The following is a 24926-nucleotide window of genomic DNA, read 5'->3' as shown; positions in this document are numbered from 1 at the left end:
CCAAGGCTTGCAAAGGTTGTGGGAGAAGCATGAGTCCCTGGGGTTGCTCACTTACTCGCCCCTTCCCTGGGTTGGGCAGGCTCCCCTGGCTCTGGTGGCCTCCCAGGTGAGTGGTTGTCCTGCCTTGCTTTTCTCCATTCTGAATGGGTCAAGTTGTTTTCTTGATAAATTCCAACGCGTGTACATGGATGTATCAGTTGGAGGTGTGTATTTACTTGCTTCTTCTGTTTTTCTCCATGAGAGTGGCACACACTAGCTGCTTCTAGTCAGCCATCTCGGCCAGCCACCTCTGTGATTTGTTTTAATGTTGAATTTACAATCGGGTGTTGTGTCCTGTTCTTTCCCTCTCCCTATTAACAAGTAAACTGTCTGCTATATTGATTTATCAGTGGTTATGCTCCAAATTACATTTCTATAATACAGAAAGTTTATCCAGTAATATAGTCTTTTAAGATCGTAAACTCCTCAAGTCTTGTAGTTTAATCCAGTAAGCTCTTATCTAATATCTATAATGGGTTACAGGGTAAGAAGGATAAAAGATGAACAAGGTTTATCCTTTCCCTCTAGGCATTTAGAGTCGGTTAGGCAAGAGAGATGTGCAACTATTAAAATAGTTCTGGTACAGTGAAAGTTTTGGTAAAGGCCATAATAGAGGTAAAAATTATAGTACAAAAGTATATGGTTTATTGGAAAAAATGTTTACAAATGTTTCTGATTAATCCAAGACTTATCATCTCAAAATTGTAAAGCTTGGAAGTCATCTAGTTCAAATCCCTCATTTGACCAAGATGTGGAACCTGAGATGCATAGAGGCAGAGTAATTTGCCCAAGGTCACATATCATGAGTTGTTAGTCTTAGATCTACTTCCATGGTCATGTTCTTCCCATGATGCCAAATTGTTTTTGGAGTTAGTTTCCTACCACAGTGAGGCACAAAAGAAGTGCTTCTTGATGAGGATGATGATTTAACCCAGAATCTATACACCACCCCTAATTTTTCTTCACTTAGAAAAAAGATTTTCTCTAGAAAATATTGTAATTAAGGTAAATTTTCTTGCAACTATCTCCCAAATATATCCCCCCTACTCAAAGAAGACAGTCAGTAAGAAAGAGAGGGACTCTGGGGTTGAAGTTGTGCATGCAGACACATGCACACACGTGTGTGTAGAGGGAGGTAGAGAGAGAGAAAGAGAACTTGTCTTTATTGTCTATTTCTTGGGCTTTGCTTCTTTTCAGATGTGGCTCTCCTTATAGCCTTATATAATTCAGTGGAATCTGAAACGTATATATCCTACTAACATTTCAGGTTAATTTTTTGGAGCACTGATAAGGTGCTGGGCTCTATGTGGAAAGATAAGTGAATCTGTTAAAATACATTTGCTGAGCACCTGTGATATACCAGGTACTGTCTTAAGTGTGGGAATCTAGGGGTGAACAAAACAGACAGTTCCTTCTCCAAAGAGGCTTAAATTCTAATGGGGGAAGGTAAGCAATGAACATGTAAATGAGATAACCTCAGTTATTGTACAGGCTGTGGAAGATAAAACCAGATAGTGTGGTAGAGGGTGGGTGGGGTTGGGGTTGGAGAGGCTCCAGCTAGCATGCTGGGGCATGAAATTTGAATGATGACGGGGCTGCGGACTCACAAAGATATATAAGAGAGGTATTCCAAGCAGAAAAACTGCAGGTGGGAACATGCTTTGCATGACCAAGGAACAACAAGAAGGGATGGCTGGTCAGGGTGCAATGAACAAGAGAGAAAGTGGTAGGATAAATATGTAAAGGTGATACATCATACAGAACCTTGTGTGGGACACTAAAGAGTTTGTCGTTTAAGTGTGATGAAAAACATGCTTTGGAAAGATCACTTGCTTTGGCTGCTGCATGAGAGAAAGACTTCAGGAGTCAAAAGCCAGAAGGGAGATTACGGGGATGCATCAGATGAGAGATAATGGCAGCAAATGAACTCAGACGTAAAAATGAAGAAGTTGAGAAGTAATCAGATAGAAAAATATTTGGATTGAGGAATTGACAGGAATTATTTATGGATTAGATATAGAGTTTAAGGGGAAGAAAGGATGAAACTTAGGTTTCATCCCTCAAGGAACTAAGGGAGAAGGTGATGTGGTTTACTAATATGAGGAAAGATTTGTTCAAAAGGGGAGAACTTTTGGTTTAGGTGAGGAAAAGTTAAAATCAATAGTTTTGGCCGTGTTAAATTTAAGATTTCTAGTAGACATCTACATGAAACATGAAACTGGTGAGCAAGAAAATTGTGCTAAACTAGATAGATAGTCCACGTTGGAGAGAGAAATTTGGAAATCATCATCATACTGGGGATACTGAAATCCTAGAGTGGGTGAAATCATTTAGGAGGAGAGTGCTTAGGGAAGATAATAAAATAGGTCTGAGGAAAAAGTTCTGAGTCACTTCATCATTTCATTGTTTTAAGAAAAGGACAAGCCAGCAAGGGAGACTGAGAAAAGCCACCACTGAGGTAGGAGGAAAACCAGGTGAGTGTGGGTCACAGAAGTCTAGAAAAGCAAGATTTTCTAGCATGATGGAGTGATCACTATGTCCAATAATCCCACTGTTTAGATGTCAGTCATTTATGGCCTTGATGAGAACCATTTCAGTGGTTCAGTGAGGACAAAGCTGTATGAAAGTGGGTTGAGTAGAGAACAGGACGCAGAAACAAACAAAAAAAACCAACAACAAAACAATGAGTGAAGAACTTGCTCCTGAAGTTTTGCTATGAAGAGGAGCCAAGAATCAAGGTGGTAATTGTGGAAATAATTTTTTTTAAAGATGATTTTTTTAAAGTCATTACAGTTTTAAGTCATTTTGTTTTATTTTCCAGTAGTTTTTTTAAAAAGTCATATTTATATGGTGCTAGGAATCACCCAGGAGAGAGAGAGAGAGAGAAAAAAAATGACTATGCTGAAGGGAAAGAGAAAAATCTAGAGGGATATTTTGGGGAAGTGCAAAGGAATGAATCTAGGCTATTTTTTCTGCATGTTGGGATTATCTGGCAGAGCTGATGACCCATCTGGGATTTGTGGTCATTCTGGGTATTTTAGAGGTCCAATAACATCCTTCCTTCTCTCCCAAAATTATAGCCAATTGAGGAAAATGCAGGTTTATTTTCCTCTGCTATCCCTCTATTCCTTTCAGGAAGATTAAGACAAATTTTTATTTGTTCAATGTATTTTACAAGTTTCCATCTTTCCTATATGGTGGCACAGTTCTTTCTGGGTCTTTTTTCCTTTTTCTTTCTATGTTCTGTCTGCCAGAGATTCTTAAAAACATGCTCTTTTGTATTTTGCCCTTTAGATTGTCCAATAGTGAGTTCTGAGTCTGCCCAAATTATTTGTTGCTAAAACAAATATTGTCTACCACATTCATGCATTGGATTATTCCTTCCAGGAGCAATACTCCCACTGTATCATTATCTGGCTTTTATATTTTTATCTTTCCTAGCTTCACTTTAGTCTATCTCACCTTTATTGGCACTTTCCACAGAGTCGTAATTTTATAAATTTTTCAAGCATGCTTTTTTAGGGCACTGACTACAAAAAAAAAAAACTATTGCCTGGAAACGCACCTAATATTTCTTCAAGTTTTTATCTAGTCTTCCAGATTATTCCTTTTAAATTTTGTTTAAATATGTGCAAGCATTTCTTTGAGAGTTTCTTAGTCCATTTTATGCTGCTATAGCAGAATACCACAGACTAGGTAATTTATAATGAACAGAAATTTATTTGGCTCATGATTCTGGAGGCTGAGAGGTCCAAGAGCATGGCACTGGCATCTGGTGAGGGCCTTAGTGCTGCATCATCCTATGTAGAAGGTGGAAGGTCAAGAGAGGGGAAGAGTGAGAGAGCATGATGGGACTGAACTCGCTTTTATAACCAAAATACTTTCAGGATAACTATCCTACTCCTGTGATAATGACTTTAAATCACTCATGAAGGTAGAGCCCTTGTGACCTAATCACCTTTGATTAGGCCCCATCTCCCAACACTGTTGCATTGGAGACTAAGTTCCCAACACATAAACTTTGGGGAACATGTTCAAACCATAGCAGGAATTTTACATTAAAATGAGCAAAAACATTCTGTGGTCTAATCTCATGCAATGTTATTATATTAAAAAAAAAGAAATAGAATAACATCACATAAAAGAAAATTACCTCAGAAAGACATGCTCATTAATGGATTAAAATGCTAAACTACCATTTCAAAACAAGCTAAAAGACATTTTTAAATGATACAAGACAGAATTAGAATTAGAAAGACTAAAGCTGACAGGTAATTAAATAAAAATATTATAAACTAAAACAGTGATTGTAGGAAGAAAAACATCACTAGAAGCATCACAATATGAATAAACATTAAAAAATGCCAAAAAGGAAAGTGGAAAAGTTTAAACATTTATATAAATTCATAAAAAAAGATTTAAGAGAAAAATGACAAATAGTGAAGATGGGTCAAGAAGATCCAACATAAGGGTAATAGAAGTTTTTGAAGAAAAAATTCCAAGGAAGCAAACAGAATAAATAGTAGAAATTATACTTTAAGAAAACATTCCTAAAAAAATTAAAAATGGCATACTGAAATAGCACACTTAAAATTTGTATGCAGAAAGACCAACGTGAAGACACATGCTTCTAGAATTTAAAGGAAAGGAAAAATCCTTTGTGCATACAGGCAAAACCTATCTAACCAACCAACAAAGTCCAAACATATGAACTACAAGAGAAAGAATACTAAACTTCTAACAGCAGTGCTTTATGACAGAAGAAAATTGAGCAGTGTATTTAAGCTACTCAAAGAAATAAAAAGACAAGGAATTTTGTATCCAGAATAACTGACTTTCAAGTATAAAAGGCTTAGACAAACACAGCAGTATAAAAAAAACACAGGAAATATTGAACATTTCCTAAGGAATCCAGTAGACAGCAAGTTTCAGCCAACCAACACTATTAGAGAAACACTGATATAAATACAAGTGGTAATTATAATTGGTCCTGTTGTTATTCAGGGGACTGTTGTGTTTGTAATATGGGCTAAAGTAAATGAGTAGTCATGGGTTATATTAATTCTTTTATTTCATGTGTCTGTCCTTGAGAACTAGGAGTCTCAATGTGGAAGAAAGGATTTTTAGATGTAACATAGGAGAGGTTAAGTAAAAACCCATAGTATTACTTTTGAATTGTGCTTCTTAACATTTCTATGCCAGGGGTATGGTCTTGAAATCCCTTTTCCCACTAAAAGACACAAGAAATAATTGAGGAAATAACTGATTCCAGGTCTGGGACAGGAAATGAATAAGATGAGTCTAGAATATCTTGTTATAAGAGCTAGTAAGATGACTATCAAACTGGAAGAGGTTCCCATTGGCTAGAGATGGGACAATCTAGCTTTATTAAGGACATGAAGTTCAATGGACTGAAACCCATAAAATATGTTTAAATTCATGAGTTCATAATGATATATAATTATTGATAATATTCAGAAGATGACAGGAAATTAATTCATTATCTTGGAACCATCCACCCCATTTTTTTAAAGCAAAGAATAAAGCATTTACTATATGAACAATACAAGTGGGTACACTGGGTAACTAAATAGTAGATAAAATAAAACACCTACTTATAAAAATATTCCAGCTAATAAATAAAGACAAAGTGTAGAAATAGAATTTTACTACTCCCAATGAATTCATGAATCTGAATGATGTGTATTAATGGCTGCTAACATCACATGAGAGACAAAATAATTGCTTCCAGACTTACCAAGTGGATTTAACCTGAGTCTAATCAAGAGTCTGTTCCCAGCTGCTAATTTGCAGGAAGCACAAAGGACAGAATAATATGTTGAACCATGAGTCCGCACCATGAATCTGCAACCAGTGATATCCAGACTGTGGGAAACCAAGTCAAATGACATACAACCTCAAATAGATAAAATGTAAGAATAAGAAAAAGATGGAAGGGAATATCTGTAGATTAAAAAAGACTTAAAAGAACTAATAAAATATTCAAAATGGGCAAGACTAAACTATTGAGTCCAAAGATACATGCATGCATGGGCAATAAAACAAAAAGAAATAAAAGGCAGCGATTATTATAATGTGGAGGTTATTTCTGGAGGGAGGGAGGAAGCTGTGATTGGGATTAGGATATGTGAAGGCTTCTGGAATGGTTGGCAAAGGGCAATTTCTTTTAAAAAATATTTTAATTTTTGTGGGTACATAGTAGGTGTCTACATCTGTGGAGTACATGAGATATTTTGACACAGGTATGCAAAGTGTAATAATCACATCATGGAAGAAGAGGTATCCATTCCTTCTAGTATTTATCCTTTGTGTTACAAACAATCCAATGATACCCTTTTAATTATTTTAAAATGTACAATTTAATTATTATTGACTATAACCCCCCTGTTGTGTTATCAAACACTGGGTCTCTTTTATTCTATTTTTTTGTACCCATTAGCCATTCTCACATTTCTACCCCACTCCACTACTACCCTCCTCAGCCTCTGGTAAGCATCCTTCTACTCTCTATCTCCATGAGTTCAATTGTTTTGATTTTTAGATCCAACAAATAAGTGAGAACATGCAATGTTTGTCTTTCTGGGGCTGGCTTATTTCACTTACCTTAATGGCCTCCAGCTCCATCCATGTTGTTGCAAATGACAGGATCTCATTTTCTTCCTATGGCTGAATGGTACTCCATTGTGTATATGTACCACATTTTCTTTATCCATTCATCTGTTGATGGACACTTATGTTGCATCCAAATCTTGGCTATTGTGAATAGTGCTGCAAAAAACATGGGGGTGCAGATATCCCTTCAATATACTGATTTCCTTTCTTTTGATTATATACCCAGCTATGGGATTACTGGATCACGTGGTAGCTCTATTTTTAGTTTTTTGAGGAACAAAAAGCTAAAAAATAACCTGTTTTCCATGGTGGTTATGCTAATTTACATTCCCATTAACAGTGTACAAGGGTTCCCTTTCTCTGAATCTTCTCTAGCATTTTTATTGTCTGTCTTTTGGATAAAAGCCATTTCAACTAGGGTGAGATGATATGTAGTTTTGATTTGCATTTCTCTGATGATCAATAATGTTGAACACCTTTTCATATGCCTGTTTGCCATTTGTATGTCTTCTTTTGAGTAATATATATTTAAATCTTTTGTGTATTTTTAAATTGGATTATTAGACTTTATTCCCTACAGAGTTGTTTGAGCTCCTTATATATTCTTGTTACTAATCCCTTGTCAGATGGGTAGTTTGCAAATATTTTCTTCCATTCTGTGGGTTGTCTCTTCACTTTGTTGATTGTTTTCTTTGCTGTGCAGGAGATTTTTAACTTGATGTGATCCTATTTGTCCATTTTTGCTTTGGTTGTCTGTGCTTGTGGGGTATTACTCAAGAAATCTTTGCCCATTCCAATGTCCTTGAGAGTTTCTCCAATGTTTTCTTGTAGTAGTTTCATAGGTTGAGGCCTTAGATGTAAGTCTTTAATTGTTTTTGTTTGATTTTTGTATATGGTGAGAGATAGGGGTCTACTTTTATTCTTCTGAATATGGATATCCAGTTTTCCCAGCACCATCTATTGAAGACATTGTCTTTTCCCCCAGTGTACGTTCTTGGCTCCTTTGTTAAAAATGAGTTCACCATAGATATGTGCATTTGTTTCTGGGTTATCTATTATATTTCATTGGTCTATTGGTCTATGTGTCTGTTTTTATGCCAACATCATGCTTCCTATATCTGTTTTGCTTCCTATATCTCTGTAGTATAATTTGAATCCAATAGTGTAATTCCTCCAGGTTTTTTTTGTTTTTGTTTTTGTTTTTTGCTCAGGATGGCTTTGGCTATTCTGGGTCTTTTTGGTTCCATGTAAATTTTACAATTGTTTTTTTCTATTTCTGTGAAGAATGTCATTGGCATTTTAATAGGGATTTTATTGAATCTGTAGATTGCTTTGGGCAATAAGGACATTTTAACAATATTGAGTCTTCCAACCTATGAACATGGAATAGCTTTCTTTTTTTGGTGTCCTCTTCAATTTCTTTCATCAGCATTTTATAGTTTTCATTATAGAGATCTTTCACTCCTTTGTTTAATTCCTAGGTATTGCATTTTTATTTGTGGCTATTGTTTTTTATTTCTTTTTCATGTTGTTCACTGTTGGCATATAGAAATGCAACTGATTTTTGTATGTTGATTTTGTATCCTGCACCTTTACTGATTTTATTGATCAGTTCTAACCACTTTTTGGTTGAGTCTTTAGGTTTTTTTAAATATAAGATTGTATCATCTGCAAACAAGGATAATTTGACTTCTTCCTTTCCAATTGCTATTTGTTTTTCTTGTCTTATTGCTCTAGCTAGGACTTCCAGTACTATATTGAATAACAGTGGTTACAGTGGGCATCCTTGTTGTCTTCCAGATCTTAGAGGAAAGACTTTCAGTTTTTTCCCCATTCGGTATGATACTAGCTGTGGGTCTGTCATACACGGCTTTTATTATGTTGAGATATGTTCCTTCTATACACAGTTTTTTTTTTTTTGGTGGGTATTTTTTTTAAATCTTAAAGGGATGTTGGGTTTTATTAAATGCCTTTTCAGCATCAGTTGAAATGATTATAAAGTTGTCATTCTTCATTCTGTTGATATGATGTACCATATTGATTGGCTTGTGTATGTTGAGCCATAATTGCATTCCTGGGGAGAAATCCCACTTGGTCATGATGAATGCTCTATTTAATGCAATGTTGAATTAAGTTTGCTAGTATTTTGTTGAGGGTTTTTACATCAATATTCATCAGAAATACTGGCCAGTAGTTTTCTTTCTTTGATGTGTCTTTGCCTGGTTTTGGTATCAGGGTAATACTGGCCTCACAGAATGAGTTTGGAAGTATTCCCTCCTCTATTTTTTGAAATAATTTGAGTAGGGTTGATACTAGCTTTTTAAATATTTGGTAGAATTCAGCAGTGAAGTCATTAGGTCCTGGGTTGGGTTGGGTTGGGTTTGGGTTTTTTTTTTGTTTTTTTTTTTAACTGGGAGACTTTTTATTATGGCTTTGATCTGGTTACTTGGTTATTGGTCTGTTCAAGTTTTGGATTACTTCATGGTTCAATCTTGGTAGGTTGTAGGTCTCTATGAATTTATCCATTTCCTCTAGATTTTCCAATTTATTTGCATATAGTTGCTCATAGTAACCAGTAATAATCCTTTGATTTTCTGTGGTACCAATTGTAATTTCTCCTTTTTTTTTAAATCTCTTTTTAAAAATTTATTTGAGTCTTCTCTATTTTTTTTTTTTTTTTTGAGACGGAGTTTCACTCTGTCACCCAGCCGGGAGTCACCAATCTTGGCCCACTGCAAGCTCTGCCTCCTGGGTTCATGCCATTCTCCTGCCTCAGCCTCCTGAGTAGCTGGGACTACAAGTGCCCACCACCACACCTGGCTAATTTTTTGTATTTTTAGTAGAGATGGGTTTTCACTGTGTTAGCCAGTATGGTCTCGATCTCCTGACCTTGTGATCTCCCCACCTCAGCCTCCCAAAGTGCTGGGATTACAGGCGTGAGCCACCACACCCGGCTGAGTCTTTTCTATTTTTCTTAGTATGCCTATAGGTTTGTAAATTTTTTTTTTCAAAAAGCCAACTTTTCACTGATTTCAGTCAATATCTTCTATATTGTTTTTTCATTTCATTTTCATGTATTTCTGCTCTGATCTTTATTATTTCTTTTCTTCTATTAGCTGTGGATTTGGTTTGCACTTGCTTTTCTAATTCCTTAAAATGCATCATTAAGTTATTTATTTGAAGTTTTTCTTCTTTTTTGATGTTGGCACTTATAGATGTAAATTTCTCTCTTAATACTGCTTTTGCTGTATCCCATAGGCTTTGGTATTTTGTGTCTCCATTGTCATTTGTTTCAAAGAAGTTTTAAATTTTCTTCTTAATTTCTTCATTGACCCACTGTTCATTCAGGAGTATGTTGTTTAATTTCTGCATGTTTATATAATCTCCAAAATTCTTCTCGTGTGGCAAGTTCTTGAGCTGTGTCACGGTTGGTTGTAAGAGTGTTTGCTTTATAATATTCACTAAGCTATATATTTGTTATATGCTATTTTCTGTTTCTGTTTTTTTATAATATAATGGTAAAGGAAATTCCATGTGGCTATGCTTTCTAAAGTCTAAGCCACCCTATCAAACTTCACCAGGAGCCTCTGATGAAGGCCAGCCCCAAATTTGAGGCTTAGCAAGTGAGGTTTCTTGGCTTTGCCCAGGAAAGAATTTGAGGCTTAGCCAGTGGTGGTAAACAGCAACTTTTTTTGAAGTGGCAGTGTATAGCAGCAGCAGAGGTACTGCTCCTTGTGGAGCAGAGCTACCTCATAGGCAGTAGATACCCAGAGTAGCAGCTCAGAGGCAGTTCTGCACTCATATTTATACTCCCTTTTAATTATATGCAAATTAAGGGGCATTTTATGCAATTTCTAGGATGAGGGTGGTAATTTCCAGGTTGCTGGGCCCTTACCATGGAAAGGGGCAGTAACTTGTGGGTGTTGCCACGGCAATGGGAAACTGACATGGCACACTGATAGGTGTATCTTATGGGGAGGTGCTTCCACCCTGGGTCTGTTTTAGCTAGTCCTCAACTGGGTCCAGTGTCTGAGCCCCACCTCCAGAGTCTAGTCCTGTCTCTTACCTCACCTGAATCTCAAAGTGTTACTTTTTCCTCAAATTCCATTCTTCCTTTATTTTTCAATATCTCAGCTCAGGCACAAGCCAGGCCTAATACATCCTGGTTTGCTAGGGGACAAGTCCTGATTTTCCTGGAGTGTTCCTTTTTTTTCTTTAAAGTGTTTCTGTTTGAGCAATGAAGTGTATAGTATAGCCACCCTCCTAATAAATAATGCTATCTCCTTTCTGTCCGGATTCAGACTTATTGAGAAATAGCCCATGAACCCAACTGATAGAAAGCAAAATGTCAGCTTCATAACTGATACAGCTGGTGGAGAATGAAGCTCTAGGTCTTGTTAACGTCTTACCTCAAAATTAGGCAGAGGTACCACCTAGACACAAGCAGCACTGAGCACCATACCACCACTGTCGTCCACCCAGTCTGCAGTGGGGCCACCTCATGGAACAGCAGAGGAATGAGTAATGGAGGGTAGGGGGCAAAAAAGGCCAATAGTATTGCTCTGCAGTGCTTCCTCTGCATGGAAACATGAATCTGCAGAGAAGAGGTTTCCTCTGCAACTGTCACACATTTAAAATGAGGGCAGTTTTATGTATCGTTTTCTACAGCTCTGTTCCATGGGTCACTTGGGTGCATTGAGCGAGTGCACAGGTTGGTTTAACTTGGCCTGGGATTTTGTTAGGTGACTGCTAAGGTCTAATATCAACCAACTGTAACCTATAAATTTATTTGGGTCAAATCAATCAACACTATAAAATATAAACCAAGGGGGGAAATTCAAATATTGGCCTTTTTTCAAATTGATAGTGGTATTATTATGTTAAAAAGAGGTACTATCTTTAGAGATGTATAACGAAATAGTTACAAATGAAATGGTAGCATGTCTGGGATTGTCTTTGGAATAATCTAGTGGGTGGCCACGCATGGTGGTTCATGTCTATAATATCAGCACTTTGTGAGGCTGAGGTGGGGGGGATCAATTGAACACAGGAGTTTGAAACCAGCCTGGACAAAGTAGTGAGACCCCCATCTCCACAAAAACAAAAATCTAGTGGGAATGGGACTAGGTAAAAGAAGATGGTCCATGAGTTAATGATTGTTGACACAACTTTTATTTTTTTAAAAGCAGTCACCCATATTGTCACATTGCTGAAGCACAATAAGGACGCTGAAGACTAAGAAATACCCTTGGACTGAGTTGCTAGGAAGTCACCAGTGACCCTTAAGAGAGAAGTTTTGTAGATTTGTGAAGAGTCAAGAGAATGGAAGTGTAAGCTATATTTCAAGTCTTGAAGGAGTGAGAAATTAGGAAGTTGAAGAGCAAAGGACATAGAACTGTTGACAATAGAAAAAAATAACGTGCACTGTCTTTCTTCTTTATTTCACAAATATACACAAAACAAATTTAGAATTATTTTAATAGTAGGATCAAATTATACATTATTACAGAGTGAAATACACAATTAGTAAAATGAAGAAATATTTAAATACTAAAAATCCTTACATCAGAGTTTAATAGGGTTTTAAAAATCATTACTCATTTTTTTAACTTTTCACTTAAAAATAATTTCACACTTACAAAATAGTTGTAAAAACAGTACAAAGGATATCTGCAAGCCCTTTGCCCAGATTCCCAGAAGCTTATACCTTACCTAATGATAGTAAAATTATTAGAATCAAGAAATTAACATTGATAGAGTACTATTAATAATGCATATCAAACTTCAGCAACCGTTCCATGAATTTCCTTTCTGGTCCAAGACCTAATCCAGGGTTACATGATGGATTTAGTTATCATGTATCCTTAGGTCTTTTAATCTGTGCTAGTTCCTTGGTCCTTTTTGTCTTCCATGAACTTTGACACTTTTTGAAGAGTATTGACTGACCGGTTATTTCGAAGAATGTCACTCGGTTTGAATTTTTCTGATGTTTCTTCATGATTCAAATTAGGTTATGCACCCTTTTGGCAAGAAGACCATAAAATTGATATTCAATGCATCATATTGAGAAGCACATGATATCAAATTATTCCATTACCGGTGATAACTTTTAATCACTTAAGAAGATGTCTACCAGGCTTTTCCAAAAAGTTATTCTTTTTCCATGGTGATTAATATGCATCTATGGAAAGATACTTTGTGACTCAGTAAACTATTCCGTATCTCATCAAACTTTCAGAAGTTTAAGAATTTATCAGTTATTCTTGTCTGAAGAAAAATGATTACTGTGATGTTTGCCAAATTGATTTTCCATTTTCATCATTCCTTTATCCAACATCTATAAGTTGGAAGCCTATTGTGAGAAGATTTTGTTTATTTATATCATTGTGGGCCCTTGGTTTCTTATTTTAGTCTATGGGTTGTATAATTTTTTCTTATTGTTACTTAAATTTCCTCAAATCTGACTATTGAGAGCCCCTCTAAGTTGGTTGCTGTGTCCTTTTGACATATTTTAAGTTGTTCTCATTTGAAATAAAGACATGCTAAAAATATTGACTTAGATGCTGAGAAGATACAAGTCCAGAGACTTCTGGAGGCTCATCCCTTCTGCTTTTTCACAAGCTTGGAAAGAAGCTGATTCTTCAGAAGAGTAGGCTATCCAGAGGCTGACCTCAGGACAGTTCCCCTTTCTAAGAAGGTCATCTTCTTTCCATGATGTTCCCACTTTTTTATAGGTGTCTAGAGCTTTCTCGGCCCCTTTCCATGCTTTGATAACTATGTAAGGTGGCACAGGTGTGGGGTCCTTCCTCCAATGTGCTTTCCATGGTATGCCTGGATATTCGTGACTTGAGATTGCCTCACTGCAGGATAGCAAGAGGATGGAGCTCATAACCTCTGATGTTTCTTTGACTGCTTTTTCCTAAAAATCTTATTTCATATTTGTATCGTGTGGTGTCCATGTCGTGTTTGCACAACAGATCACAGAATGCAACCCTATCATTTAGATTATAATCATGTAATAATTTTAAAGACTATTATAATTTTCCCCATGATGAAATTAATTATTGTGAGTACCACATAGACTAATATATACTTACTCTATGTAAGTTTTAACGAAATTATATGTGTCATTTTATACTGATTTACAGTATTTCTGTATTTTAATGGTGTAAAAATAAACTACTTAAACATGATATTATGAATGATTAGAAAATGGATGAAAGTGACAGTAAGTTAACAATTAATCTAAGTATAATGTACAATGAAAAATTAACAAGTCCAAATTAAGTTTTTGGGGTATTTTACATTAGATTAGTTATGCATTGCTTAATGACAGAGATACCCTCTTCTGAGAAATGCATCACTAGAAGATTTTGTCATAGTTCAAACATCATAGTGTGTACTTACACAAACCTAGGTGGTATAGCCTACTACACACCCAGGCTGTATAGCTTATTGTTCCTAGGCTACAAACCTGTACAGCATATTAGTGTATTGAATACTGTAGGACACTGGAACACAATGTAAGCATTTATGTATTCATCCATATCTAAACATAGAAAAGACGGTAAAAATACAGTATAAGAGATAAAGAAATGGTACACCTGCCTAAGGCACTTGCCATGAACAGAACTTACAGAACTCAAAGTTACTCTGGGTGTCAGTGAGTGAGTGGTGAGTGAATGTGAAGGCCTAGGACATTGTTGTACACTACTGCGGACTTTATAAACACTGTATGCTTAGGCTACACTAAATTTATAAAGTTATGTTTCTTTATTCAATAATAAGTTAACCTTAACTTGTAACATTTTCTACTTTATACATTTAAAATTTTTTCTAACGTTTGACTTTTGTAATAACACTAATGTTAAAACACAAACACATTGTATAGCTGTATAGAAGTATTTTCTTTATAGCCTTATTCTGTAAACTTTTTTCTATTTTTAAAAATTTTGGGGGTCCAGTGTGGCAGTTTGCATTGTAATTCCAGTACTTTGGGAGACCAAGGTGGAAGGATTGCTTGAGCCTGAGAGTTTGAAGCTCAGTGAGCTATGCTTGTACCATTGCACTCCAACCTGGACAAAAACATACTCTAGCCTAGGCCTACACAGGATCAGGATCATCAGTATGACTGTCTTCCACCTCCACACCTTGCCCCACTAGAAGGTCTTCAGGGGCACAATAATACACATGGAGCTACCATCTCCTATGATAGCAATGCCTTCTTCTGGAATACACCTGAAGGATCTGTCTGAGGCTGTTTTACCGTTAACTTTTTAAAAAACAAGTAGACATAGTACACTCTAAAATGATGATAAGTGTTGTCTAACAAACACATAACCCAGTAACATAGTCATTTATTATTGTTATCAAGTGTTATGTACTATGCACAATTGCATGTGCTATACTTTTATGGACTGGCAGTGTGGCCCATTGCTGACTGAAACATCATGATGTGGTGCATGACTGTAATTTCAGGTATGGGCTATAAAGAAGCAAATATCAGTACAAATGTGCAAGTTTTTATGACAAAATATTTTGTTCAGTTTAATTGCTTTTAATTTTTTAAGAATTAAGAATGATTATATTTTGTGAGGTTTTGCTTTAATTTTCCAAGTGACTTCTAGACCCTAATGGATATACTGTGTTATTGCAGGGGCGTTCTGTGAGGGTGGAGCTTGAGACTCTTGGCATTTAAAAGGGCGCAGGGATTTAAGGTGAAAGGAGGCAAAGAGATATGCTAAAAAGGAAAGAAGGAAAAAAGGAAAGACAATTCAAGGAGGAAAATTTAATATCTATTCAGAGGCAAAATCATATTTGGCTCTGATTTGGCGGCTGAAAATAGAGAAGCTCAATTTTTGATTAAATTATGTAGTATATGCAGTGGGATGGGCTGGTGGAGTAAAGAGTTCATGCTCTGAAATCAGACCAACCTGGGTTTAGTTCCAGTGTTACCACTCATGAGCTGTGTGACGTTAGACAAGCTCCTGAACCTTCCTGAGGCTTATGTAAAATGACAATGTTTGTAGTAAAGAATCTAGCACAGTGAGTAGACCATAATAAACCCTCTGTTAAGTGTGAGCTATTACCATTATCTGAGACCAAACAATGGGGCAGTCATTTAATTATACATTTAATATCAGTCTGAAACTATTAGGATGAAAGTGATGCCAATGAAAATGATCAATAATTTTGTGGTTTTACAGAAATGTGGAACAGCCTCCCTTACGTACATAAATGAATCTGAGATTTTAAAAGCTCCCTGCCTGGGGCATTCTCAAGGATCCTGCCTCTCATATATCATAATTAACTCCATTGTAACCCCTGAGCTGAAGCTGTGGATTCATTAGTGCCTGAAAGCTGACATTTAAAAACCCTGGACAGGCCGGGCGCGGTGGCTCACGCTTGTAATCCCAGCACTTTGGGAGGCCAAGGCAGGCGGATCACGAGGTCAGGAGATCGAGACCACGGTGAAACCCCATCGCTACTAAAAATACAAAAAATTAGCCGGGCGTGGTGGCGGGTGCCTGTAGTCCCAGCTACTTGGAGAGGCTGAGGCAGGAGAATGGCGTGAACCTGGGAGGCGGAGCTTGCAGTGAGCCGAGATCGCGCCACTGCACTCCAGCCTGGGCGACAGAGCGAGACTCCGTCTCAAAAAACAAAAAAACAAAACAAAACAAAAAAAAACCGTGGACAGAGCTAATCTGAGGGTGGAAGAACATTGTATTGAGGTAGCACATGACTATTGAGAAAAAGGTGTTACCTTTTCTCACACAAAGTTTGACCACTTGAAGTTCAAATGAATGTGGGTTGATTGAAAATGCCTGGTGGTGTCATTTAGCTGTTTCTTAAAAAGGTTTTTGAAGACTTTAAGCTGTAACATTTGAGCCTGTGGAACTAAACAGATGCTTTCAGGGACTCGGTGTGAGTAATGTTCTCCTATTATAGCCTGGGTCATAATTCATCAAATATTCCTGTAGTGGCCTGGAAGAGGCAATATATCTCTTGAGTATGCACAGGGGATGTATTCTAATGCTGGAAGATCTGGTTCAGTAACCGAAAACATATTTAGAGCTAAAAATGAAAATTCCAATGGGCAATCCCATGATTTAAATAAATGTTTAGGCTGGGCGCAGTGGCTCATGCCTATAATCTTAGGCTTTGGGAGGCTGAGGTGAGAGGATTGCTTGAGGCCAGGAGTTCAAGACATGCCTGGGCAACACAGAAATACCCTATATCTACAAAAAATGAAGAAATTATCTGGGCATGTGCTGCATGCCTGTAGACCCAGCTACTTGGGAGGCTGAGGCGAGAGGATCACTTGAGCCCAGGAGGTCGAGGCTCTAGTGAGCTGTGATTGCGCAGCTGCACTCCAGCCTGGGTGACAAAGCAAGACCCTGTCTCTAAAATAAATACATAAACAAATACATTTCTAGAGGATCTGCTTCAAGTTAGCTAACCATCAGCTTCCAAGATGTTGATGCCATTTGTGCTCAGAACAGAACAAAGTTCTTGTGGGAACAGAATTATTACTAATTTTAATTTTTCAGGATAACCATTAGCATCTTTGCTCCAATCATAGAGCAGATGATTGGATATCTGCCACCTTACATAGTTATCAAAGCATGGAAAGGGGCCGAGAAAGCTCTAGACACCTATAAAAAAGTGGGAACATCATGGAAAGAAGATGACCTTCTTAGAAAGGGGAACTGTCCTGAGGTCAGCCTCTGGATAGCCTACTCTTCTGAAGAATCAGCTTCTTTCCAAGCTTGTGAAAAAGCAGAAGGGATGAGCCTCCAGAAGTCTCTGGATTTGTATCTTCTCAGCATCTAAGTCAATATTTTTAGCATGTCTTTATTTCAAATGAGAACAACTTAAAAGCTCTAGACACCTATAAAAAAGGTGTCCTGGTGATATGGGTTGATTTTGTGCTGTTGCAGATGACAATGTCACACTTGTTTTCTTGTATTTTTCACATTTTTCCATGAGTTACCTGAAGTCATTCATTTAGTGGGTTATTGCCTTGGATAGTGTTTAACTGCTCTCAAGACTTCTGGAAATATTTGAAGCATGGGACAGGTGTGGCCAGCCTAGCCACCTTCTTATTCTTATCCCCACAAATGATCAGACTAGCAGTTCAATTAAGAGAAAATTCTTCCTAGCAAACTACCAGCCTGTTTGCTGAATGAGGTACTGTGGCATGGAAAACAGGGCCAGCCCTTGCAGTATTTTAGTTGAATTCACCTGCCCAATGTTAAATAACATCTCCACTTCTCATCATTGGAAAGTAGAGAGAAGAGGGCAAAAGCAGAAAGAAGATGTCGAAAACACACCAATGAGCAAGCCATACTCTCTAACTTCTGACCCAAGGACCATCACTTTGCTAACAAGAATTTCCAGTGGATTGCACCAATTCTTCCTTCTCATTCTATTTTCTTGTTTTTTTCTTTCAACTTTTATTTTAGGTTCAGTAGGTACGTGTGCAGGTTTGTTACAAAGGTAAATTGCATGTTACTGGAGTTTGGTGTACAAATGATCCCATCACCCAGGTAGGGAGCATAGTACTGGATAGTTATTCTACCTTTACTCCCTCTCACTCTCTCATCCTCCCCGCTCTAGTAGTCTCAGGTTTCCATTGTTCTCATGTTTATGTCCATGTGTACTCAATATTAGCTCCTACTTATGAGTGAGAACATGTGATATTTAATTTTCTGTTCCTGCCTTAGTTTGCTTATGATAATGGCCTCCACCTTCATCTATGTTATTGTAAAGGACACAATTTCATTCTTTTTTATGGCTGCATAGTATTGCATAGTGGGTATGTACCACATTTTCTTTATCCAGTCCACCATTGATGAGCATCTAGGTTGACTCTATGTCTTTGCTATTGTGAATAGCGCTGTAATGAACATTCGTGTGCATGTGTCTTTTTGGTAAAATGATTCATTTTCCTTTGGGTAAGATTGCAGGGTCAAATGCTAGTTCTGTTTTAAGTTCTTTGAGAAATCTCCAGACTGCTTTCCACAGAGGTTGACCTAATTTACATAAAAACCAATAGTGTATAAGTGTTCCCTTTCCTCTGCAACCTCACCAGCGCGGGTTATTTTTAGACTTTTTAATAATAGCCATTCTAACTGGCATAAGATGGTATTTCATTGTGATTTTAATTCGCATTTTTCTAATGATTACTGATGTTGGGCGTTTTTTCATGTATTTGTTGGCCACACGAATGTCTTCTTTTGAGAAGTGTCTGTTCATGTCCTTTGCCTATTTTTAAATGAGATTATTTGTTTTTTGATCATTGAATTTTTAAGTTCCTTATAGATTTTAGATATTAGACCTTTGTCAGATGCATAGTTTGTGAATATTTTCTCCCATTCTGTACATTGTTTGTTTACTCTATTGATAATTTCTTTTGTTGTGCAGAAGCTCTTTAATTAGTTTCTACTTGTCAATTTTTGGTTTTGTTGTAAATGCTTTTGTGGACTTAGACATAAATTATTTCCCAAGGCCCATGTCCGGAATGGTATTTTCTAGTTTTTCTTCTAGAATTTTAATAGTTTTACATTTTACATTGAAGTTTTTAATCCATCTTGAGTTAATTTTTGTATATGGTGAGAGGTAGAGATCCAGATTCAATCTTCTGCATATGCCTACCAAGTTATCCCTGAACAATTTGTTGAATAAATAAGTCAATTTACCATTGCTTTTTATTGTCAATTTTGTTGAAGATCAGGCGGTTATAGGTGTGGCTTTATATCTGGATTTTCTATCCTGTTCCATTGGTCTATGTGTCTGTCTTTGTACCAGTACCATGCTGTTTTGTTTACTGTATCCTTATAGTATAGTTTGAAATCATGTAGTAAGATGCTGCCAGCTTTGTTCTTTTTGCTTATAATTGTTTTGGCTATTTGGACTCTTTTATGGTTCCATATGAATTTTAGAATCTTTTTTTTCTAATTCTGTGAAAAATGACATTGGTAAATAGGAATAACATTGAATTTGTAAATTGCTTTGGGCTTATGGCCATTTTAACAATATCAATTCCTCCAATCCATGAGCATGTAATGTTTATTCATTTGTTTGTGTTATCTCTGATTTATTTCAACAGCATTTTGTAATTCTCATTGTAGAGATCTTTTACCTCCTTGGATAGCTGTATTCCTAAGTTTTTTTAAAAATTGTTTTTCTGGTTATTATATATGGGATTACATTCTAGATTTGGCTCTCATCTTGAACGTTATTGGTGTATAGAAATGTTACTGAGTTTTGTACATTGATTTTGTAACCTGAACCTTTACTGAAGTCATTTATCAGTTCTAGGAGCCTTTTGGCAGATTTCTTGAGGTTTTCTAGGTATAGCATTGTATTGTCAGCAAAGAGAGATAATTTGATTTCTTCTTTTCCTATCTGGATGCTTTTTATTTCTTTGTTTTGCCTGATTGCTCTGGCTAGAACTTTCAGTACTATCTTGAATAGGAGTAGTGAGAATAGGCATCCTTTTCTTGTTCCAGTTCTTAAGGGGAATGCTTCCAGTTTTTGCCCATTCAGTATGATGTTGGCTGTGGGTTTGTCATAGATGGCTCTTATTATTTTGAAGTATGTTTCTTTGATGCCTAGTTTGTTGAGGGTTTTTAACATGAAGGGGCATGGAATTTTACTGAAAGTTTTTTCTGCATGTATTGATATAAGCATATGATTTTTGTTTTTAATTCTGTTCACATGGTGAATCACATTGATAGATTTGTGTATGTTGATCTAACCTTACATCCTAGGGATAAAGCGTACTTGATCATGATGAATTAACTTATTGATATGCTGCTGGATTCAGTTTGCAAGTATTTTGTTGGGCCAGGTTTTGGTATTAGAATGATGCTGGCCTTGTAGAATGAGTTAGGGAGAAGTCTCCACTTCTCTGATTTCTTGGAATAATTTTAGGAGGATTTGTACTAGCTCTTTGTTGTATGTCTGGTAGAATTCAGCTGTGAATCTGTCTGGTCCAGGACTTTTTTTAGCTGTTAGGTTTTTTAAATTACTGATTCCATTTTGGAACTTGTTACTGGTCTGTTCAGGGTTTCAGTTTCTTCCCGGTTTATTCTTGGGAGGTTGGGTATTTCCAGGAATTTATCCATTTCTTCTAGGTTTTCTAGTTCATGTGCATAGAGATGTTAGTAATGGTCTCTGAGGTTTTTTTTTTTTTTTGGTGGGGTCAGTTGTAATGTCATCTTTGTCATTTCTGTTTGTGCTTATGTGGATTTTCTCTCATTCTTTCTTTGTTAACCTAGCTAGTGGTATATCATTCTTATTTATTCTTTGAAAAAACCAAACTTTTGGTTTCATTGATCTTTTTAATAGATTTTTGAGTCTCAATTTCATTCAATTCTACTCTAATTTTGGTTATTTCTTTTCTTCTGCTAGCTTTGGGGTTAGTTTGTTCTTGATTTTCTGGTTCCTCTAGATATGATGTTAGGTTGTTAATTTGAGATCTTTCTAACTACTTGATGTAGGCATTTAGTACTATAAACTTTCCTTTTAACACTGCTTTAATGGTTTTCCAAAGACTTTGGTGTATTGTATCACTGTTTTCATTAGTTTCAAAAAGTTTTTGATTTCTGTCTTAATTTTGTTCGTTACCTAAAAGCTATTCAGGATCAAATTCTTTAATTTCTATGTAATTGTATTGTTTTGAGAGATGTTGATATTGATTTCTACCTTTTTTGCACTGTGGTTTAAGAGGGTGGTTAGTATGATTTCAGTTGTTTTTAATTTATTGAAACTTGCTTTACAGCCGAGCATGTGGTTGATCTTGAGTATGTGCCATGGGCAGATAAGAAAAATGTAATTCTGTTGTTGTTCGATGGAATATTTGGTAGATGTCTATTAAGTCCAATTAGTCAAGTGTTGAGTTTAAGTCCAGAATATCTTTGTTAGTTTTCTGCCTTGATGCTGTGTCTAATGCTGTCAGTGGGGCTGTTGAAGTCTCCCAGTATTATCGTGTGGCTAAGTCTCTTTTTAAGTCTCTAAGAACTTGTCTTATGAATCTGGGTGCTCCAGTGTTGGGTGCATGTATATTTAGGATAGTTGAGTCTTCCTGTAGGACCCTTTATCATTATGTAATGCCCTTCTTTGTCCTTTTTGGTCATTGTTCGTTTAAGGTCTTTTTGATCTGATATAAGAATAGCAACCCCTGCTCTTTTTTTGTTTTCTATTTGTATAATAGATCTTTCTCCATCCCTTTGCTTTGAGCCTATGGGTGTTATGTGTGAGATGGGTCTCTTGAAGACAGCAGACAGTTGTGTCTTCCTTCTTTATCCAACTTGCTACTCTGCGTCTTTTAAATGGGGCATTTAGCCTGTTTACATTCAAGGTTAATATTGATACATGAGGATTTCATCCTATGATTATGTTGTTGGCTGGTTGTTATGTAAACTTGATTGTGTAGTTGCTTGCTAGTGTCAGTGGGCTATGTACTTAAGTGTGTTTTTCTTTTTCACTTAAAAGAAAGCTTTTATTAACAAAAGTTTTTCTGAATCTAGATTTCAACTTTAGTATTAAATAGTCCAAGGGTTTCATTTATGAACATTTATTCCGGTTTAGTCTTCTTAAATACATTTCTTTGCTGTGTATGTTTAACAGGTAAAAGCTATCAATTACCAGCTATTTCAAAAAAGGTAACTAACTACACTGGAAAATGAAAATGTATAGAATTTTATCATTAGATCAGAGTTTAAAAAATCAAAGGATAAGGAATTGTTTAAAAATCTCTTATCATTAGGGCATTACACCTTTTTCAGAACAAGTGTAATTTGCAGAAATTATACAAGGCAGATGTTCATCAAATATCAATTATTTAGTGATGTTTTATTTGGAAGAAATGTTATTTCACTTGTAAAAACTATCTCCAGTTACAAAAAAGAATGAGAAACCTTATTAAATTTAACCTGCTTTTACAAATGTCCTAAGAATTCTTAAGCTAAACAATTTTTAAGTAGAAAAATGATAATTTTAAAATAGTTTGTTATACTATTTCTATGGTTTATGTATATATATTAACTGTTCTGTTGATAGGAAACATGACTAGAAGTTTATCACATTAAGCACAGTAAAATAAAGGGAAGAGCTAATCATCTTCTAGTAAAAATACTCTCTATGCAACTATTGCAAATGTCAAAGCTATTATTTAGTGGTTGATAATTGCCTGCTACAAAATATAAAACAAAGTACATTTATTGAACTGTTTTTCAATTTGAAGTTGCCCTCTGACATCCCAAATAAGGAATTCCCATAAATAAAAGCTGCAGTGCAATTCACTCAGTGGTTAGTTTCAGGCCAAGCCTCCCCCCACCATTATCCTTGTTCTTCCCCACCGCCCCCAAATCCTGCAGTGGCCCTGTATTATTAAAGACATTAAGTACCTGGGGTTTATGCTTCAGAGCAAAACATCATTTGAGTGATTTCAAATGATATACAGCTCCTTCATGTAAAAATGATGTTTTGTGGTCACAATTACTTCAAAAAGTAATTATATTAAAATAATCTGACATATCATACCTCAGCAATTACAAAACCATGATTTTGACACATGAAAATTTTTAAGTTAGGCAAATGTGAAATGCTAAAAGATGTGAACAGCTGTTCTTCTAAGTTAGAGCACTGCAAAACCCAGGTAATGACTTTATTTTTTTCAGTAAACATAACCAGCCCGTGGTACAGCATACTAAATCACAAAGTACAAATCTAAGGAAGTTAATACCTTTACTAAGATACAAAACTTTGGCAAATCAATACAGTATTCTTTAATGAAACCATACTTTTGTTGGAGTCATGTTACTTTAGTAATAATTTTCACTCCAAAAATAAATTTAAGTACCAAATCAAAACACTGGTTTTGAATGGTGGTTTATAGCACGGCAAGTTATTTTACACAAAATACATTTTAAAACTACACAATTTCTCCTTTTAAGTGAGTTCCCTTGTGCAAGCTGTTGAAGTGTACAGCAGCAGGGCAATGTGTGTCTATAGGAGGTGGCTCTGCTCCGTTCTGGGGTTGGTCCAAAGTCAGGTGGAGTTCCAATATATGAAAAGCTTGAAAATTCTACCTTAAGGAGATTCAATATCAATACCAATTTCCAAGGAGTTCTTGTTGAATTTTCACAGAAAGACTGGAACCCTCAAAATCAGATAGTAATTTCAAACAACACTAATTTCAGATGATCCCTTTTATTTAGAGGCCCTGCATCTGCTTTAATCAAAAATCACATAGTCTTACACCAGTTTATAAAAAAAAAACTACCTAAAATATAGTTGTATTTTTTAAATAACAAATAAATATATAGTCAGCTTGGAGAGACCTGGGCTACCCAACGTTGTCTACCAACTTTCATGACCACTTCTCTGCAAATGCTGCTGCTGCCATTGGAGTCCTTATGTTTCCTCTTGCTGAGGCTGTCAGTTCTTCAGTCTCAGCATTTAATTTATGTATTACCCATTCTATTGCTTCTTGGCCTTTACTAGTGTTTGAGGATATCATACTTGCCATCAGTTCTTCAAAGTAACTGCTGAGGCTAACTCCTTTCATGGTGATTATGGCTTCTTGAGTCAAAATAGTTTTTTCTGGGTCCTGAGGATGTGGTTTGTGTGTAAGTCTCTCATCTACTGAAACCATATTTGTAAATGAAATATTAGTAGATTTAAGTTTCATTGTTTTCTCTACAGGATCAACTACGGAATGTTCTTGCATGTATGTTTTCATTCTTGCTGCACCAATAAGAGACTTCACAATGGAAGGCAGTCCCCACTCTGTGCTGAGAAGTCTGTAGCTGTGCAACTTTCCAGAGGGATCTATATGTCTGTCCAACACATCAACTCCAACCACAGTTGGTTCATAGGGTTTGGGTATTTCTGCATTGCAGCTGTTGTAACAGTTTCCCATGGGTGGTCAAAGATGTGCTCCGAAGTCCAGATCTTCATGGTGCCGGCAGCCTGAGTGATGTCCAGGTGGTGCCAGGGACAACGAGGCACAGAGGCCACACCAGCCCCCACCCCCTGCACCTGCAAGTGTGTATGTGTGTGTGTGTGTGTGTTTTTTTTTTTTTTGATGGCAGAAATCTTTCTTTTGTTGCCATATTTAACACTTCCTTAAGGACCTTATGTAAGGTAGGCCTAGTGGTAAAACACTTCCTTACCATTTGCTTGTTTGAAAAGGATTTTATTTCTCCCTTGTTTATGAAGCTTAGTTTGGCTGGATATGAAAT

General features: G+C 36.3%; 1 pseudogene; it reads right to left on the bottom strand.

Moving 5' to 3' along the window:
• Window positions 1-23992: 23992 nt before the first annotated feature.
• Window positions 23993-24690, bottom strand: LOC129484027 (PRELI domain containing protein 3B-like; annotated as a pseudogene).
• Window positions 24691-24926: the final 236 nt, after the last annotated feature.

The sequence above is a fragment of the Symphalangus syndactylus genome, chromosome 6 (genome assembly GCF_028878055.3).
Source record: "Symphalangus syndactylus isolate Jambi chromosome 6, NHGRI_mSymSyn1-v2.1_pri, whole genome shotgun sequence".
NCBI lineage: Eukaryota > Metazoa > Chordata > Mammalia > Primates > Hylobatidae > Symphalangus > Symphalangus syndactylus.
The sequence above is the reverse complement of the archived record's forward strand: the minus strand, read 5'-3'. Positions and strand labels throughout refer to the sequence as shown.